We start from the raw sequence: 16,831 nt of genomic DNA, 5'->3' as shown, positions 1-16,831 counted from the left end.
AGTGGGAGGGCATTCAAGTGGTAACCTTGTTTTACCTTTCCTCGTTAGGCTGTAGGAGACCACTGCTAGAAATGAACTGCGGTACACTGGGAGCCAGAGATACACGGATGTTACTGTGGAGAGATCCTAGAGCGTAGTATTTCACCTACAAATGTGAAATAAGAGGCTGTAAAATTCCAAACCCAGTTTCCTTTTCACAGCATGTACTGTCTCCTGTTTAATTATGCTCTGCCCTGTCCCTAATAGGTTTTGTACCAAATTAACAACTCCTACCTAGAAGATTGCTATAGTGCATGCAACTATTCTTTCGGCCCTTTAATAAATGGCAATGCTTCTCAGCCTTCTAATGGTTATTTCATTGACATTCAAATGACTTTGCCTGCCTCTAAATAGCTGGCTCTTTTGTGTAGAAAGACCCCTATAATTATTTTTGTCCCACTGTCCTACTCCTGAATGACCTCAGAAGCAGAGAGAGCAATAAAGGTTTAGCTGCTGGTATTTGTCTCTATAAACACTGTCTTCTTTTTCCTTTACCAGTAGCAAAGGTATTAATGAGCAGTACTCATTTTAGTCAATGTTTGATGTAAGTCTTTATTAATTTTTAGAGACACAAAATCTACCCATTGTTAGTGTAGAAAGAGATATATTCCAGGAACTCAGGAAAACTAGTTGTTAAAACTACTAAAAAAGCATGTCCCAGAAGCTGAAGCACGAGGTTGGAAGTCTAGGGCTCTGTTACTACTTGTGCTGCTAACTTAGTAAATCATGCTTAGCAATCACTTAATCCACATCTGTTTTGTCAGCTGTGAAAAAGGACTGCAGTGCTTGTTCTTTCGTCAAGAGACAGCAGTAGTTGGAAATTTTCTGTATGAATGACAATTGATGCTTTTTTCTCCAAAACTACAATTCTGAGATGTTCTGCTACTTCTCTTTCCTACAGGATGCTGAGTTTCTAAAGGCAAACTGAGAAAGGTAAAATAAGCTTGCTTCTTCAGATATCTCCTGAGCCCAAAACATTTACTTGCTCTTTTGCAATAGGGTAAACAATTCAGGAGCACAAGCTTAACCAGAGGGATGCCAGAGAAGAAAGGAAATGCATATGTGACTTGATCCCATGACCCCCCAGCTACCTTCAGTTGCTTTGGATGAACTGTGTCTGTCTGGAAATCCTCGGGCCAAAGCTTTGTGTGGGTTATGAGATGATGTGGTATTTCATAGAAACTAATGTTATCTGCCTTTATCAAGGAAGCTGGATTTGAGTGCAGAATAAATTTAAGAGCCTGGTAAATACTGTGTGAAACCTGACACAAACCTTTGGAAATCCAGTCCGTGCTTTGGTGCAAAGGAGCAGCTCATGAAAATGATGGGTTTTAGCTTTTGGAAAGAAGCTGTCAGTAGTTCTCATGGCAGTTTCTCTTCAGCGCGCCTGTCTTAACACTCATAGCATGACAGAGTTTATTAGGATCATGCTGAAGCCCCATGAATCCTGGCTACTGCTCTCTTCACTCGCACATCAGCATGTGAGTCCCCAGGTGACAGGAGCCTTCCTAGACTATTGCATAGTGGTGGGAAGCCTGCCAGTTTTTTTTTTTTTTTCCCAAGCAACAAACAAGCCCAAGTGAGTGCAGATAAACTGAAACCCTTCTTCCCATTTTATATTGTGTGCATATTCACAAGGGTTTCTCGCCAGAAACTCCCAGTTTGAACCATAATGTTCTATACAGAGCTGGAAGTCAGTCATGATTGATGTGGAGATTGACGGCTTTGTGCTGGAAGGCATCAAAAATTATCTACAAAGCCTTTTTCTGAGGCCTTACATGAAAAGTTGCAGAGGTGGGTTGTGGTCCTTAGGACTCAGTACACTAGGGCACAATGTGCCCATGTGTTAGCCAGCCCACCTGGCCTCGTAGAGCAGCGTGTGCCTTGCCTGTAACTGAATGCCTCTCCCCCGACTTGCCCAGCTTATAAGTAAAGATCAGAACAGTCCCTTTCTTATGGAGCCAGAAGGTGCAGGCATTGACTCATGCTTGCAATATAGTAGTGTGACTGCAGTACTAAACGTTGAAATGCCAATGCCTAGTAAGATACAGATACTTGAAGGTGTCTTTTGGGAGTCTGAAGGGTTTGTTCATTGGAAGCTTTTATTAAGGAAATGCTTGGGTATTATACGTCATTCTTTCTTATTCCAGCTAGTCCCACACAATTTTTTCTCTCGCAAATTCTAAGTTGTTGGTTTTTTTTGTTTTGTTTTGTTTTGTTTTTTTTTAAATTTTTTTAAAATTCTACTAAGTTTTCTATGAAGCTTGAAGGACTGGACTAACATGCCTTTCTTTAACCCATGCTGTGTGCAGCCTGACCAAGCCTTCCCAAAGGAAGGAGCAAAGTTCATAGGCAGGTTCTTTTCCAGCTGTTTCTTTCTCCTTCAGTACATCATGTAACATGGCTGTATAATACAGGAGGGGCTTATCTAAGTGCTCAAACCAGCAGGGCACCAGGGGCATTCTTCCTTGCCTATAGGGCCCTTAACCATATTACATTGCTCGTAGCTTTTCAGAATCTTCTATCAGTCTGCTTTCTTCAGGTGAAACTTCCCTGGAAAGGAAGGTTGGGGATAGCTGCATCCAGTTCTGCACATCTTCTGCACTGATGCTTGTTGGGGCAGCCTCAGCACAGGGAGAGCTCTGCAGACCACTCTTTTCTCTCTGCATTTGAAAGTCTTCTTAGAACTCTTCAAGTGGTTTGTAGCTCTCCAAGGTAAGCTGTAAAATATAGGCACAGACAATAGAAACAGGATAAACACTGATGGTATGTGCATTTCTCCATCTTGCACTGCTTTTGCCAAAAAAAAGGATGCTGGGAGTAGTGAAGCTGGTGGAACAGCTCTGTGAGAGAATGGCAAGGAGCAGGAAGGAGGGCTGATGTGGAGGACCAGAAGAAAATGGAGGCTGTGAACAGATGGATGAAGATTTGCATTGTTTGCATTGCCTGTTGTAAAGATACGTAAATAAGTGACGTCAGATGACAAAATAAGCTGCATGCAAGTATGTAAAGGATTCTGAGTGGGGAAAGTAATACTCTTAGTATTCATCATTTCGCTCAGAAAGCCGAAATCAGATGAGCAATATATAAAGACTGAGGCACATAATTTTAAACCAGTAAGGTGCTGAAACAATTGTGTGTGAATGTCTTCATCAAATTTGATGGGTCATCTCACTGGCTAAGGAGCAACCAGGGCTCAGATGGACTATCCCTGGCTATAAGAGTGCATCACAGCATCATTTACTGATTGCATTTATACAGTCTAGTCAAGTGAGCGTAAGGAGGCCAAAGAATCCAAGCATGATCTACACACGAAGGAGGGCTTGTGACCCAACTTGACAAAGAATTTGACACATCAAGGTAATTGATAGGAGCACCTCATTATTGCCTGCTGCTTCCACAGATCACTCAGCCTTCAGCAGCACCTACCAGCTAGCTGCTAGCACAGCCGCTTAGTTCCTGAATTTTGGTATGGTGTTTCTGGGCACGTGTTAGTCATCTACATGGGTATGAGGTCTCCTTCACAGGAGAGGTGAAGGTGATGGAGGTGCCTTCAGGTGGGGAGGGCAGGTGCATGTTCAGACCAGTAGTGGAAAACCTAGCTCTTCTAGTGAAAGTGAGTGTGGAGCCTGCTTCTGAAATAAGGAACATCCAGCAGAGAGTGCACAGAGTTGCTAACTTGTTTTGTATTATATTGATAACGCGGATAATAACTTGGTAATACTGCTTATTATCACCAAACCTGTCTTCTTTAACAGAGAAGCTGTTCCAGGGTCTGAATTTCAATATCAAAAGATGAAATGAGAATAATTGTCATCTGTTGTTGCTCAGAGATGGTTATGTAAATGTTTGTGGGATTAAATAGTAATTAAAAATGCAGTAGAAGGACCTGAAGTGTGTGCTCTTTTATAACTAGAAAGAGTCTATAACTCTTTTATATGCTACGTAACAGGTAGACCTATTTTTTACTCCATCAGGAAAACATCAATGTGATTGAACAATGTTCCCTGTATAATGTAGATGCCTGACTGTCTGTAGATTGCTCCTTTGAATTTCTCTGGGATTCATTGCATCTTCTGTTAAGAGGAAATTATCAACAACAAGAGGAAATCCTGTACTAGGACTGAATAGTCCTTATTTTAAAGGTACTTCCCTTCTTGTGGGAACTGTATATAATCAGAACAACACTCCATAAACCAGATGAATTATTTTAGAAGGAGACAGGTCAGCCTTTTATTTAAAAGGTCTGACGTTATTGTACACAAGAAAATCAATTGTTAGAGTGGATGACATTCTTCCACAAGCTGGCTGTGCTTCCCAAAGGTGGAGCAAAGTTTAAGGCATTGGTAACAGGAAGTTCGGGCTCCTTAGAGACTTTCATGTTTTCTGGAGCACGCAATGACAAAATAGCTCTTTTTCTTCCAAGAAAAAGCATCAGGAATAATAATGATTAAACTTTACCCTGTTACGAATTGGAATAGATAGAGATGTGAACGGCGCACATACCTGTTGGATGAAACCGAATGCCCATTAAGTTGGCGTGGGCAGGGTAAGGTGCATTAGTCAGTGGTGTGCTTTAAAGGCCATGGAAGCAGGAAAAGCAGCTCTTTTGAAGACAAACCCTTCCCTTATGTTTCTGAGATTTAGCCCTCTGTGTTTCGGTTCTAGCTGCATAGACCTTTTCCACTGCATAAATCAGTATGGGTAGAGCAAGGGGCAGATGCAGCCCCAACCTGAGGGGCATGAACTGGACTGGACGTGAGGAAGAAGTTCTTCCCCATGAGAGTGGTGAGACCCTGGAATGGGTTGCCCAGGGAGGTAGTTGAGGCCCCATCCCTGGGGGTCTTTAAGGCCAGGCTGGATAAGGCTCTGGGCAGCCTGATCTAGTGGGAGGTGTCCCTGCTCCTGGCAGAGGGGTTGGAACTGGCTGGGCCTTGTGGTCCCTTCCAACCCTGACAGATTCTGCTTTTTTTTTGCAGAGGACTTAGTAGTGTTGGCTTGATGGCTGGACTTGATGATCTTGGAGGTCTCTTCCAACGTAAATGATTCTATGATTCTAACTGCCATGTGGCCACAACTGTGTCCCGAGATTTGGGGCACCGAATCAGCCAAGCACATTGAGATGTGATCTAGATGTAGACCTACAGCTAAATGTTTGTCACTCTCTCACCTGCTAAATCCATGCCTGCTTCAAGGGAGAGGACTGAAATCCTACATACCCTCAGCAGCCCAACCAGCCATGAAACTATGAGAGCCTTGAATGAGTCAGATACTCATTAAAAGATCTTAAAGAAAAATCTGTTATGAGGTTTTAAAAACCTGTGGGTTGTTGTTGGTTTAGGCAACATTTGTTCAATTTTTTTCACCTCTCTGGGAAGTAAAAAGGGTCCCTGCTTCCTCATGGTACTGACAGAGGTCTACGGGGCTCTTTACTCTTTACCCTGAGGCCCAACCTCATCCTGCCAGTTATCGAACTTGAGCCTCACTTTCTGGCCCTGCAGCACAGCCACATCCCAGGCTGAGAGCACAACTTCAGTGACAGGGCTGGCTGAGAGCCACAGGGGCCCAAGCCTGGGAATTCCCGTGGTCTGCCCCCAGGGACAGGCTGAAAGAGTGATGTATCATGTTTCCCGGTAGAAAAATCGCTGCTATGCCTTTTTTATTTTCTAACAGCATCAATATCCACATAATGGGCTAGCCAAACAGCCTGACTCTATATGTTTTTGGAGCAAAAATGGAGCAATAATGAAATTATTCTTCAGCTTTCATTTTGGCAGTATACTTTCTAATGAAAATGACAACATCAACAAAAGGCTCAAAATCCCTCCTTACTGCAAGGTTCTCTGCTAGGAAATGCAGCTTTCTTTCCGTACTGTTTTCACTGCTTCTCATGAGTTGGAAACCTAGTCCATATGAAACAGTTGCTGAGAGAGCTGTGAATCAAGCTTTATACAATGAAATACTTCTTATACCAGAGCCTATTGGGAAACAGCCTGTTCAGCTCAGCTCTCTGCATTGCGTTAACTTTTATAACCCACAACTCCCATCAGAAAGAAGATCTTTATGAGATTGTATTTGGCACACCCCAAACAAGGGCCCTTTAACAGCTATGTCTGACTGACTAAAAAAGGCTAGAGAAGACTTTGCCAGGGGCTAATGTCACCTCAAATTTAATGTTTTGCTGACAGTGTCTGGTCCTCACTTGTTTGTACTAGAAGAACTGTTGCAACACTGCTGTTAATCCTATGGGACAGTGAGAGATGATGAAGATAAATTTGTATACTGAACTTGTACCCGGCATCTTGCCCCTTTTTGTCCCAAGATCACAGAAGCTACAGAATTAAATGTATTCCAGGGGAGTAGGTAGGGCACAGGGGAAAAGCTGAGCCCTGCTTTATGTTGGAGTCTGAGTCCGGAGAGGTTTTTATTAATAAGCCTCCTTCTCCCTATCCCCAAGGCTTTTCGTTCTCAGCAGTACTATGTTGGCCTCTCCAAAGTTAAGTGATATTTTCCATGTCCCATGGATGCACTATGTTCTGGGTAGGGAGCCAGGATTCAGAAAGTTAAAAATCAAATAGTTGATTGAGTTGCTTGGTTGAAGTGTTGCAAACTGTTTTCATTTATTTATTTATTTATTTATGTATGTCAGGACTTCGCAGCAGTTCCTGGATTTAAAGCACAGCTCTTCTTGACTTTTCAGAAGCCACAGAGGATGAGTACTGAGCTACTTTCCCTGTCAGAGTTTCAGGCAATAAGGAGCACCAGGAATATTTAGGAAGCCTTTTCCTATTCCCCTACAATACTTAGGCAGCTGGAAGAAAAAAAAAAAATTGAAAGAATCCATCTCCCACAGTACCCTTCAGTACCCTTAACTGCAAGGCTGTCTTTCACACTCCAGAGCCTCCTAACACATTCAACTATTTCAGCAACAACTAGACCCCTTCACTCCTCGCTGATGAAAGAAAATCCATCCTGTGGTTGGAATGAAACAGATTTCTTAGGCAAAGTTAATACTCCCCTTAGATGTGTTTTTATGTGTTTGACTTCACAACTCAACGTTGTATTTTTAACACAGTCTTTTGTGTATAATGTACTAGGTCTTAAATAAATTATTTGAAGGCACAGCTTCCCTTATGATGTCTCAGACTGTCATGTGAATGGTTCACAAGTAGGGCAGAAGGTCTTTTATTTGCTATTTAGACCCCTTCAGCTGGGAGGGATAATTGGTAACACATGTAGGTTATCTTCATGTGGACCAAATCTAGAGAAGAGTGAGCTTAAGGGGAAGAAAAGTACCTACTTGAGGAGCTCTTTGTTGGGGTGATGGTGGGGGATGTATAGCTGAAGGCTCTGTTGAGATGGCACAGGCTGTCAGTGTGGTGCAGGGTCACAGTAGGGACGTGGGGAGGCGCAAGCTGGGATCTCAGTGGAAAATCTTGCAGTGACAAAAGTGTCGAGGAGGTGAGAACTGGTAGTTAATAGTGCAGCTTTGGGAGGAGTTAAAGTATGAAAGGAAACTGGTTGGGAAGGTGGAAAGATGTTAGAGTTGAGGAGAGCCTCATCTGTGAAGGGAAATACTCCCCTCAATCTTCCTCATTCGCCAGAAATGTCATGGTGGTTACCAACCCTGTGTGACTCATGAGTAACTTGGACACAAGAGGTAGGGTCACCATCAGCTGGGCTGGACCTTTATTCTGACTGAAGTTGCCTCTATTCGTGAAATGAATGTAATTAGTTGGATGACAATCTGGCAATAAAACATCTCTCCTTTTGCACAAGGTGGTACAGAACCTGAATTACCACAGACACAGCTGTGCTCTTACAGTCTTCACTGGGCACAAGCAAATACCATAGTTTGTTTTTCACCTGACTAATTTCTTGTTTCCCTTCTGTTGCCTCTCTGGTTCTACTGCCTGATACTGGGAACAATCACAAAGATGTAACACTAAATAAACAACCAGGTGCTTCAGCAAAGCCTTTATGCCTGTGCATAGCTCAATTGCTTCAAATGGCCAACCTGTACCTAGAGTGATGGCAAGAACCTATTCAAGAAATGAACAAGGAGCCCTTATAACCTTGGGCAAGTGGTCTCCTTATGATGACGTCAGGGGCAAAAAACCCATAATTTGAACAGGAGGTTTGTTTAAGAAACCGTTGTAAGGAAAGACTAAATGTCCTCAGAGCAGGTTGGAAAACTCTTTTCTGGAGAACATACACAAATATGTCAGTTATGTCTCTTCTTAGGGAGCATACAGAAAACACATGACAGATCAGCGTCTCTGGAACAATTTTGATTCATGCTCTGGCTTTCAGAAGCCAGAGGAGGAGGGCTGGGAGGCAGCAGAGCAGTGGCTTACTGAGTGGTGCGGCCCCTGGGAGCGGAGGAGCGCCGTTGGCGGTGGGGGTGTTGGCTGCACAATAGCGATGGAACTGTTTGGGAAACACTTTCATACCATTTTATGAGAGGGAGAAAAGAGTGGCCTATAGAAATAACTTTTACAGCGCTGTTGATTTAGAAGTGAATGAAAGTGCAATGAGGGTGCTTTTGTTCCAGCAGAGAACTTTATAGTCTGTATTGTCTCCTGACATCTCTGTGGCTTTCTGCAGGTTGGGGGGCAGTGGGCTGACTCCCCTTGCTTTTCCTTCCTGTCCCTCTAAGGCCAGCAGCTGTAGCTGGGCTCAGTTCTCACATGTAGGGCACAAGGGAAGGAGGAGTGCCTTAAAAAAACCAAATCAAACCAAAACCTGTGCAGGGGCTTGGCATGATGGGGAATAATTAAAAGTTTCACCCTACTGCCTACATGGGGGTGAGATCCCTGTTGCAGTTCAAGAACACCTTTTCTTTCTGGGACTTGTGGGATCAAGTGTTACATGGTCGTAAGTGCAAAATAATAATTTCAGTGCCACTGAGCACTGAGAGATCCCTTACAACAGATAGCCTAGTGTCAGAAAATATTTTTCTGCTCTGGAGCTGTACTGGTGCGAGAGGGTTACGCTCCTGCAAACACCTATTCCAGATGAGAGGTTATGTTCTCTGTTGAAATAGTCACTATTAATAGGTTTGAATTAACTGTTATTAGAAAATGAGAAAATAGTACTGGCAAGATCAATCTGAAAAGTGAAACGTGGTGGGCACACTGAACTGTCAGTCCTGCAGGCTCCCATACCAGCATACACAGCAGTGACAGCAATTGCAGGCATCACTGCAAATGCTCCCTCTTGCCCCTGAACTTTCTCCTGTAATCTCAGCGGTAACCCAGCCTGCTCATCGTACGTGAGGGAAGGTGCAGGGTGCCCTTAAAGAGACACACACCTCTAAGACGTCCAGATGAGCAGGGAAGGATCAGCATTACAATTCCTTTCCTAACAGATGCTTCATTCTGGACAAACTGTTGACAAAGGGAGATATGAGTCAAACCATGTACACCGCTGGCACAAAAAACAAACCAGGTCACTTTGACTTTTAAGATGCAGCAATGCCTTGCCTAGGGAGGAGACCTGATGGCAAAGCACAGCGGTGCTGGCCGGAGGGTGTGCATCAGCCATGGCTCTCAAGTCCCTGAACTGCCAGAAGGTAAGCCCACCCTCTGGGAGGGAATGTTTGCCGTCTACTTCCCTCTGTTGACTAAGTTACTGAAGTACACTAAACCTAAGCAAACCGAAGGCGAATCTCACAGACAATGAAGTGGGGTTGAAAGGCAGACAATAGGCCAAATTCTTGGCATTTGTGAGCTGGTGGAGCTTTACTCAAAATACTGCAATGGCCGAGGACTGGCCCACTTTGCTCTTAGTTTAAGCAGTCCCCTTTATGTAAGACCATGCTCTCTAAAGCAGGCGCTTCATCTTTTATATGTCTAAACAATAACACCCCAACCTAAACTTTTCTTTGCATCAAACTTCCAGTCATTGCTGACACTTGGCATAAAGACAGGGAGGAAAATGAAGCAGAACTGCAGTTTTCTTGTTCCAGTGCTGTTTTTTAAAAACCTATTAGTCACCACAGCTACCAAGCGTGGGCAGCACTTCAGAGGAGCTTTCCAAAGGTATTGCTTTCTGCCACTGAAATGTTGGTAAACTCACACTGGCTGGAAGGCTCAGTTTCCAGTCCCTTATGGAGTGCTGTGGAAATATAATATGCATTATAGAGAGATACCTTTATTAAACCCTAGCAGCTCATTTACACTGTAGTCAAACTGCTTAATATCTATCATCCTGTCTTGCTCTGCCTTGACCACAGACTATACATTTCCCTCTTATGGGCAGGGAGAAATAGCAGCAGTGACTTGTGTTTGACACTTAGGTCATTTGACATGAAAACCATTTCCACTCAAGACTTGCAAGACCCTGGCTTGCAGTTTCTTTTGTTTCCTCACTACTTCTCTGGCATCCTCCTACGTGACATTGTGTTTGAAAGTGCTAAAAGAGATGCTCGGTCGGCATAATATTCACATTATTTATTACCTGCTGACAGAAGAGTGTTGCTCGAAGGGGCTTCAGTTCTCTCTAAAGCACCCCTCAAACCTGAGCAGATTTATGTTGTCACTGGTTGCCTAAGACGCACTGCAGAACAGCATGTCTGTGCCCAGAAACAGATTTCATCCGTGACAAAGGCACCTTCATGGTCTTGACACAATCCTTCCTCTGGGCCTGTGGATGGCTTTGAGGTGTCCCTTGATTTGGTTAAAAGAGCACCACAAGCTCTGCATTACCTTTCAGGAAGTGAGCTGAAGTACCCCTTCACCTGCTAGACACTTGGTTGCAGCTCACCCCTGTGCTGAGATGCTACTGCCTGGGAAAGAACTTAGAAATACTGTGGATCTCTTTAAGACAGTAAATCTCTTAAAGCTTTTTGGCAACAAGATGTGATCATCTGCCCATTTGCAGAATATATTGGCTGGCCACCACATGGTAGTTGTCAAAAATAGCCATGGGATCTCTTGAATGTGCCAAGGAATGTTAAAGCTCTTGCATTAAGGCCTTTGATCAGATGCATCAGCTCATGATTTGCTTGGCTCTGTTCAGCATATATGTTTCAGGAGTCTGGTTTTAACTGTCATCACCAGGCATCATTTGTTGTTATCTTCACTTCAGGCCTGCTCTGGCACATAGGACCAGTGGATTTGCTCAAAGGTCAGTAATTTTTTAACAGTGGGATGAACCAGGTTCTTCCTTCATTTGGCTCCTACATGGTGCTGTTCTCACTTGGATATCCTGCCAGAATCCTAAACAATCCTAAATGATGTGGGATCACTATTGAGCTCTCCTGTTCCTAGCAGTGTCTTCTGGTTCCTTTGAATGTTCTGGGTGACAGACTGCTGGGAGCATGGCCAAAGCCATGTATCATTAAATCAAGTGAGTATAAAGGTTCTATCGTTTACATCTCTCTCCAAAAGGCTTGATAAAGAAACTCCTCTGTGAGGTGGATTAAAACAGATATAAGTAATCTTTGCAGTCATCTCCACAGATGTCCAACTACAGCCTATACAATGTGTCCTTGACTTCAAGTTTAACACCTAACATGAAGGAAGAATTAGATGCACAGGGCTAGGACCGACTTTCTACTTTGAGGATAAGTTGGTTTGGGACTAGGAATTATGGTAAAGCAGGCAAGCTCCTCTATACATTTCTTCTTTCTGTCAACATCAGACCAGTGTTCCCTGAGTGCAGCACATGAGGACTTGCTTTTTATACGTGCCACTACTTGGATACTTTGTTGAGATGTAGTCTGCTATCGTTTGTATGTCTTGTACCAAACCCACTATTCCGATGGCTTCATTAATAGTACAGCAAGGACTGATAACTCGTGAGAGCTCTGGGAAGCAGGAAAGTAGCCCAACCAGAAAGTTCATCTGTGTCAGAGAATGGAGAGATGCAGCTCCTGCGCTGAGTCCCACGTGAGCTCTCAGGTACTTAAGCAGGGAACCTTTTGCTCCTTTGTAGGAAGCCAGAGACAGTGTTTCCTTTGCTGATACTTTTTCTTTTTTTTTCAGATTGCAGTCAGATACAGGTACTGTTTGGATAAACATGATGAATGAGTGATTACCATAGTTCCAGTAATGTACTTTCCATTTTAGGAAAAATTATGCCATGGTATCTAGATAAAAAGAAGATGTTGTCTGAAGGGCCACAGCATGTACCTTTTCTTATGTACTCAAGTGACTTGAAATGTTTCCTTTTTACAATGAGATTTTTGAATGACATATTTGGATCTTGATCCAACATTTACTGACTTTGTGGAACAAAGTTCTGTTGGTATTAGTGAATATTGAGGTCAGATCTTTCACTAGCCTGCAAAGATCAAATGACTGACCACACCTTTTAACTGTTACTTCGTCCTTTTCTGTGAAGATCACAGTTGCTTTTAAATAATGATTTTTTTTCTTTTTTTAAAGTATGGTCAAAACACAAAGGTTTAAATATATAACTAAAAATATTTTACTTTGTGGATGTATTTATTTGTGATTGTTATAGCACTATCAGTTTTTCTTTAGAACAGTAAAAACTAAGATAATGTTTCAACACCAAAAATTAATTCGGTGTTCTCCTAGGGATGAAAACATGAATGATCAAAGCCAATTAAATGCTAACATGAAACAAAACATTTGCAGCACTTATTAGCGATGTCTATTTAAAGAATCCCATACCTGTTCAGGATGTCACAGAAATTTCATTATAATCCATTCTCTTTTCGGAATCCATGAAAATGGTCCAGGTTTAAGTAAATTAAGTAAATCAGATTGTGATTAATGGGAAATAAAAGGAAAGAAAGTTATCCTTAAGTAATTTTGCAGATCCACATCTGGTTTTTGAGAGGCAAAGTTAATTCTTCACAAAGTAAAACATTTCTTCAGTTTGACAACTATTGCATTCTGCGCAATTCCTTCTCTGTGACTTAAACAGGTTTCCATAGGGTAAGCATTGCACTGTTTCAAGAAGCGCGCATGAATTGATGAGGTCCAACCACTCAAAATTATGTGTTACCTTATTATTTATGTGGTTTCATTCCCTTATGCAAATCCCAAAGAATGACCTGCATTTGCCATGGAACACTTGCACCAGAACTTGTGGATATTATCTTATTTTATGCTGTCATGGACAAAATACATAAGATGGTGTAAACCAGACGTATTTTAGAAACCACCTGCCTTCTCCTTTACAGATTTTTCTCTACCACAGTGGTCATTTGAAGAAAGATACTGCCTTCGTAATGATGCAGAGATGTGAAAGCACATTTTCAGCCTTTTTCTTAGTGAGATAATATGTGCTGTGCAAAAGCTTTTCTGTGCTTTCAGTCAACTATAAACCTCGGCCCCTGAGACCTCTTTTGCCCAAAAATATTAGGCAGTTTGTATTAAGAGGGGGTGTCCTAAGACATTCAATATTACTCGAGAAGTTCATGGATTCACATTCTCATAAAACTGCCATACCAAATGAAGGCCAGTGCCATGCACACCCTTAGTCAGAGGATGGGTAGCTTGCAATGGAACTTAGGGCAGTTGTCTGCAGGGCTTGGGTCTTGAGAGAGGCTCACTTACCTCAGGTGGGTAGCATGCGAGTCATCCAGAGTATGGGTGAGAAGACAAAATTAGAGAAGCTTTAATTTCTGCTTTGAGTTGCCTTGAATATAATACTATTTATAGGAACAGTGTCTATGTTTCCAGCTACTTTCTGAAGGCAGCTTAACATCTGCCAGTGGTGGCCTGGGTGATCACAGCTACCTGAATGCAGGACATTTTCACCAGAACTGCATGCCTACCTGGCCTGCTGTTTGTAGCCATGGCCATTCCGTGTTTCTTTCTGGTCTCTTGTCAGAGGGTGTTTTATTTTTCTGCAGCTTTTTTTTGGTAATTACGTGACAATAATGTTATGATCCCACACAGAGTTGTTAATGCTTTATAGATTGTATTACTTTAGTGGCATATGATACCCAAAGCCTATGAATATGGGTGGTCAGTGATTTCTCCAGTAGCAAGCTGATCATTGCACTTGCTATTGAAAGTGGCACATTTGTAATTTCATAGCGGACTTGCTCCTCAGGTTTAAATTTAAAAATATTTCAGCAGTTACTGACGTGTTACCTTTGTTGATATGCAGCAGCTACCTTGTGCAATGCAATGAATACCATGAATATTCATAGTAGCACCAACATACCCACTTGCTTTTGTCTTTCTGGAGTCTGTTGCTTCATCAGTGCTATTTATTTCCATCTCCAGATGGCTTCAAGATGGCAAGGTTCATGAGTCTTACCTAATTCTGAGGAAACTGTGGAGTTTTTCCAATTCTTGTTTAGGCATTTTGGTATCTTACATTCACAGTCTTTCTCTAAGGCCAGCTGCTTAATAAAACTGCAACTGCTTTAGCTTCTTGCAGCTGTATTTTCAGCCACCCCTTGCCTGGCCAAGTATAATGGAGATAATTTCATATTTAATTTCTGCTTGCTTTCTTTTAAGAGCACTGTAAACACAGTGGTCATTTGAAGAACGATACTGCCTTCATGATGATGCAAAGATGTGAAAGCACATTTTGAGCCTTTTTCCTAGTGAGATAATATGCGCTGTGCAAAAGCTTTTCTGTGCTTTCGGTCATCTGTAGCTTCAAATACAGGGAAAGAAAATAAGTGGTTTTTAACACCAGAAAAAACAAATAAATCACTGAGCAGATTAAGGAGGAAAATAATGTTTTCCCATGTTACACAAAAGGAGAAAGAGTAAGTTTCAAGGAATAGCTATGCCAGGATTCAGTATCAGAGTGTTGGATTTCTACTGCACAGAGGTTAAGCTCAATATTACATTCAGCAGAATTCAATATGCTGTTTAGAAACACGTGTTTATTTTTTAAGCATTCATTTTTTGTTTACACTCCAGATCTGTACATGATCCTGTGTGGTGCACAGGATTTCAGAGCTACAACATGCATACATAGCTCTTTTGCAAGCTGGGATAGCTGATTTCTTGTTTTTATCCTGTCTTTAAGTCCATTGAAAAATAGTCTGAAACGTGATGGGGAAAAAGGAGAGATACAGACTACACATATGTGCTTTATTCCCCTGGGAAGCAATTTTCTTTGATTTAGAAACCTTTTGCTTTTGTCTCTGTGCCTGGAGAATCTGTAGAAGGTTACAGGTACAATAGTATCTGACTACATGGTGGTCCCCCTGTGTTATTGGACAGAGGAAAGCAGAGATCCCCTTCCAGCACAGGGAATTATTCTCCTTCAGACTAAAGTAACACCCTAATTTCTCTTGGAAAGGAGTAAAATGGGAAGATGAAAAAAAGATTCCATGTATTTTATTGATCCAAATAAAAAGAGGAATTTTTCCGGTATCAAAACATAGAAAAAAAATTCCAGTTTTCCCTATAATATAGGACAGTACTTGTAAGCAGTAGCATTTCTGGGTGACTAAGAGGGTTTCTATGTGGCAGCTTTTCACTCCAGGCCAGAAGCTTTGAAAAGATGAAGTGTGCATGGGTACTAATTTCCAATGAACCAGGAGAAGAGCCACTCAACTTCTGAGACCCTCGATGGAGAGAAGTTCCTTCCTTAGGGGAGGAGCTACTCTTTGACTGGTGACTGCCAAGATCAGGAGCTGGCTTGTGTTGTGTCGATACACAACATCCGTTGTGTATCAGTCCAGAGCAGGTCTGCTAAAAAGGATGGATCCTCAAGAGTTAAGCTGCTTGAACTTGGAAGAAATAGACTAATTTGGAAACTTACAGACAAGCATACTGTACTTTTGAGGGGTGACTGCCTTCCTGCTGGTATCTGAGTACGGGTGGGTGAGTAGCATTGAGAGAGCTGGGGAGCTCCTGAACTAGAGAAACAGAACAATGTCCAGGGAATTTCCTGGAGTTTGTGAGAACAGATTTAAAGTTTCTTGCATGGCTCTTTTTTTTTTTTTTAAAAAAAAAAAAAAACAAACGGATGAGCTTCTTGAAGATGTAGCAGATAGCAGACACTGCTACCAGCTGAAATCAAACATACCTTTTCACCTGTGGGGGTCACAGTTGTGGGATGCTATGAATACCAAAGTTTGCATTAGAAAAAAAAGTTTGTTTAGAAATATTAATAAAAGAAAATATCCATCAGAGATGTTAACTGCACTATGTAATTCTTGCTCAGGCAGTTTCAGAAGTGCCTGTTGCTGGAGGCTGTAGAAGCGTCACCATGTGTTTAACTGCTCTTACACTCATCTTTGAGCGTCTGTTGCTGCCCATTAACAGCAGCCGAGTACTGGGCCACCCAGTGCTCTTGCAAGGGAAGGTTCAAAAGATGCAGAATTAAAAATCTCCAAGAAATGATTCTTGTATTTAAGTACTTGTTTAATTCAGAGAAAAACAGTAGGAGGAGCCTGGAAAAGCTAGAAAAATGTGTTGGGGAGCCCTGCTCAGAGCTACAAGACAGGCCTGTGAGTCCTGCCCAAATCCTTCCCCTTCTCTCTGCCTTTTGCAGAGGTCTCGGTACAGGGGTACACCGAAGGGAAGGGAGTGGCTGAGCAGCTTTGGCAGTCAGCCTCAGCATTACAGAAGCCAGCTGGATTTGCCCAGTGCCTCCTGGAAAAGAGGAGAAGTCAAATCTGCTTTAAGAAACCCAAGGACCTAACTGGGTTTTAGGAGAAAAAGAGAAGAGCAGCCAGCCTGGCTGCAGGATGAGTGGGGACCCACAACATGGGAAGCCTTGACCAGAGTAACCTGCTGCACCAGGAAAAATGACGGAGAGCTTGGTGGAGGACAACATACCAGCTCTGCCTTGGCTCTGGGGTCTGCAGAGACCTGGGCACCGGTGGTGGCTCTGC

The sequence above is a fragment of the Merops nubicus genome, unplaced genomic scaffold, assembly GCF_000691845.1.
Source record: "Merops nubicus isolate BGI_N331 unplaced genomic scaffold, ASM69184v1 scaffold16844, whole genome shotgun sequence".
NCBI classification, from domain to species: domain Eukaryota; kingdom Metazoa; phylum Chordata; class Aves; order Coraciiformes; family Meropidae; genus Merops; species Merops nubicus.
The sequence above is the reverse complement of the archived record's forward strand: the minus strand, read 5'-3'. Positions refer to the sequence as shown.